This window comes from Chinchilla lanigera, unplaced genomic scaffold (genome assembly GCF_000276665.1).
Source record: "Chinchilla lanigera isolate Chin_1 unplaced genomic scaffold, ChiLan1.0 scaffold00019, whole genome shotgun sequence".
Lineage (NCBI taxonomy): Eukaryota > Metazoa > Chordata > Mammalia > Rodentia > Chinchillidae > Chinchilla > Chinchilla lanigera.
Window position 1 is genome coordinate 24,148,175 of NW_004955420.1, and position 4,352 is coordinate 24,152,526.

Consider the following 4,352-nt stretch of genomic DNA (forward strand, 5'->3'; position numbering starts at 1 on the left):
AGGCTGGGGATTTTGTAGGTAGTGGTGGATTTTTTTCCCCTTTAGCGCTACTTGGAATTGAACCCAGCAAGTACTAGGCTGCAAACCTAACTCTTTCTAGTAAGTTTTATTTCGAAACAGGGTCTTGTTAAACTGCTAAATTGCCTGAGCTGGGCTTGAACTTGCGATCCTCCTGCCTCAGCTTCCCAGAGTGCTGGGATTACAGGAGTGCGCCATCATGCCTGGTTGAAGGAAGGCCTTTAAGAGATTAAATGAGATCGTAACAGTAGGTACTAATCCGATGTGACTGATGACCTTATGTTATGGTTGATACATTGTGTCAACTTGGGGAGTCTAAAGGTTTGGCTAAGTGACTCAGCAGGAAGCCAGGGGTGCTTACTTTGTATACATCCTGAGCCTGTGGAAGAGGAGGGCATGGAGATTATGTGAGAGCTACACGCCCCTTAGGTGGGGGTAGCCTGCTTACAATGTAAAGGAGGGAAAGAAGCTACTGGCTGCCATTCCTCCCCTTTTGCTCTGGCTGTTTGCTGCTCGGCTGCCATTCCCCCCTTTGCTCTTGTTGCTTTGCTACCTTCTGCCTCGGAGCCAGCCAAGTATGGACTGAAACCTGCACACACTGTAAGCTAAATAAACCTTTCCTTCCTTCATTTTGGGTGGGTATTTTGTCTCAGCAAGGAGAGAAAAGTAACCAAGACACCTTATAAGAAAAAGAGGATTAGGATATGATATAAACATGTCATGACTATGTGTGAGCCCAGCCTGGGCAACTTGGAGAGACCCCATGCTGAATTTAAATAAATAAATATTACAAAGGGGTTGGAGTATATAGCTCAGTGTGAGGACCCTCTCAGCCCTCCCCTGAGGGTACGGGGAGAGGTTTATGCTAATAAATCCAACTACTTATTTGGAAGAAAAATTCCTGAAGACAATACACCACTTGTATTGTAATATAAAAATAAATAAGTATAAATATTTATTTGGTCTTTGTCCCAGTACCTAACACAGAGCACCTAAAGCCTTTGTAGATACAGGCACGAGGAGGATCTTCTGTTGTAATGGTTGCTTTTGGCCCCAGTTCCTACGATTCTGTAATTACTCTTTCATAAGAAGTTGCTTGAGGATCTGACCTAAGCCTTTATTGCTTTCCAAAAACCAGCCAGCACGGGGGCTGGGGATTTAGCTCAGCGGCACAGCGCCTGCCTGGCAAGCGCGAGGTCATGAGTTCAATTCCCAGTACCAGAAAAAAAAAAAAAAAAAAAAAAAAACCAGCCAGCATTCTGAGGGTAATGAGCAGTGCAGAAGGTCTGTGACCCGGTGTCGTCTGCAGCACCCAACTGTGGCATTTCTCCTTCAGTCAAAGGCAAGAGCCCCAAAAAGCAGCCTCGGAACGCTGATCCCTTTACCCCTCACGGGATGCGGGTTCCAGGCATCCTCTGGGGAGCACTGGCTGGATCCACGGACCAGCCTTATCCTTGCAAAGCCTCCTTGTCCTTACCAAGGATCCGGCTAATAGCTGTTTCCATATGCATCTTCCTTCTTCAAACCCTCAGGGGCCCTATCCACAATCAACATTAGAAAATGAATCGCTTTCCTCTACACCAATAGTGAACTAGGTAACAAAGAGATCGGGAAAACAATGCCATTCACAGTAACCTCAACATAAAATAACTAAAATACCTAGGGATCAACTGTTACAGAATTCAGGAACAGACCAGATGGAAGACACGGCACCAGGGGCACTTGGAAGGCTAACTTTATTACGCTAGCAGGCTGGGGCACCCTGAGGTCCAAATCACCAGCCCCGTCTCGGGGTTTTAGAGTCACTTATATAGGCTGTTAGAAGGAAGTACAAACGGCAGATAACAGGTATTCTATAATCGGTTATGTACATTTGGTCACACGTTCTCAGGCAGTTTTACTTTAAGCAAGTTAACTGGGAGTCTCTCTTATCATTTAGCAGAGAAGTCAAGGACTGGTGTGAGCAGGAAGAATCAATCACTGTCTCAGACCGAGCCGGTCTGTCTCTAGGTGATAAATCCTTGAAATAAGCTCACATAATGACGGCACTGTTTGGCTGAGTTATACTTACCTTACAAGTTGCAGGTGGCGCTGGAATGCCAAGGCTAGTGGAGCTTTGTTATTCTCCAGTTATGAGAAGAGGCTTGTTTGTCCCATCCTTGAATATAGTGTTAGAAATATAGGTTTTATTAAAGTTTCCTTTACACAACCAGAGGATGTGAAAGACCTCCACAGTGGCTATTACAGAAGACTGAAGAAAAAAATCAAAGACATTGGAAGACGGCAAGACCTCCCTTGTTCACGGGTTGGCAGAAAGAATGTGGTTAAAATGTCCATATTACCAAAAGAAATCTGCAGATTCTATGTAATTCCTATCAAAATTCCAATGACATTCTTCACAAAACTGGAAAAAATAATTCTAAAATTCACATGGAAACATGAAAGATTTAGAATAGCCCAAGCCATTCTAAGCCAAAAAAGCAAGGCTGAGTTCCTCAGAAAACTACAAAAAAACAATCCTAAAATTACTATGGAACTAGAAGAGACCCAGACCAGCAAAACCAATTCTGGGCAACAAGAGCAAAATAGGAGACATCACGATCCCAGATTTAAAGTAACATTACAGCCGGAGATATAGCTCAGTGGTACAAGCGCCTGCCTGGCAAGCGCAAGATTCTGAGTTCAATTCCCAGTACAAAAAAATTAAAAAATAAGGTAACATTACGAAGGTGCAGTGATTTAAAACAGCACACAGTACTTGCACAAAAATAGACAAGTGGATCAGTGGAACAGAACGGAGGATACAGAAACAACTCCAAACACATTCAGCCACCTCATCTTTGACAGAGAGGCCAAGAACTTGCACTGGGAAGAAAGGTGGCCTCTTTCACAAAGGATGCTGGGAAAACTGGCTACCACATGCAAAAGACTGAACCTAGACCCATATATCTTACCATGTACTAACCTAAGATCAAAATGGATCAAAGATCTGAGTATTAAGACAGAAACAGTTAACCTACCAAAAGATAAAAGAGGTACAACTTTTTAAGAGATAGCATGGGCAAGCCCTTCTGAACAGAACCCAACTGCACAAGAAATAGCTACCAATGGGATCATATCAAATTAAAAAGCTTCTGCTCAGCAGAGGAAACAACCAACAGAGTAAAGAGACAACCTGAAAATTGGGGGAAGCATTGCCAGCTAACCCTCGGACAGAGGATGAATATCTATAATATATAAAGAATTAAAAAAAAATAGGGCCCCCAAAATAAGACTCAATAGGTTACTGAAATAAACGGACACCTCAAATGAAGAAGTACAAATGGATACATGAAAAAATGTTCAACATCGCTGGACATTACAGGAATTCAAATTAAAACAACACTGAGATTCCATCCTACTCAGAAAGCATGGTTATCATAAAAAATCAAATATAACAAATGCTGAAGGGGCTCCAGGGAAAAAGGAACCCTTCTGCATCATTGGTGAGAATGTAAACTACTCCAGCCACTATGGAAATCAGCTCCTCAGAAAAACTAAAACTAGAAAACTAAAACTAAAAAATTCTGTTCAATCCAGCTATTTTCCTTGCAGGTATCTTTCCAGAAGAGTTAAAGATCTCATATTACAATGATCCACACATATCCATGCTTATAGCAGCACAATTCTTTTTTGTTTTGTTTTTGAGACAGGGTCTCACTATGCAGTTCAGGCTGGCCTTGAGCTCACTTTGTAGCCCAGGCTGGTCTCGAACTCACAATGACCCTCCTGCCTCAGCCCCCCGAGTGCTGGAATTACAGGCATGCGCCACCATGCCAGGTCTAGCAGCACATTTCATAATAAATCTTAGAAATGTCCTATATGTCCATCAGCAGATACATGGATAAAGAAAATGTGCTATTTATACCCAGTCAGGTACTAATCTGCCAGAACAAAGGATAAACTTGAGTCATTTGTAATAAAACAGGTGCACCTTGAGACCATAATGTTAACTGAAATGGATCAGGCACACAACCTTAAATATCACATGGTTTCTGTTCTGTGAGAAACCCAAAATATAAATAGATTAAAGAGAAAAATAAATGATAGCTAATAGGAAACCAGGAGACAGACCTTTTGCAAATGGGAAGGGACTGAGAATTGAGGGGGAAAAGAAGGTAGAGGAGCGGAGGGGGAGATAAAAAGAATTAAGCTGTATTATATGCACATATCAAATCCATAATAAGGCAGAGCGTGGCGGTGCCCACCTGTAATCCCAGCACTCAGGAGGCTGAGGCAGGAGGATTACCAGTTCAAGGCTAGCTTGGGCTACATAGTGAGACCCTGTCTCAAAA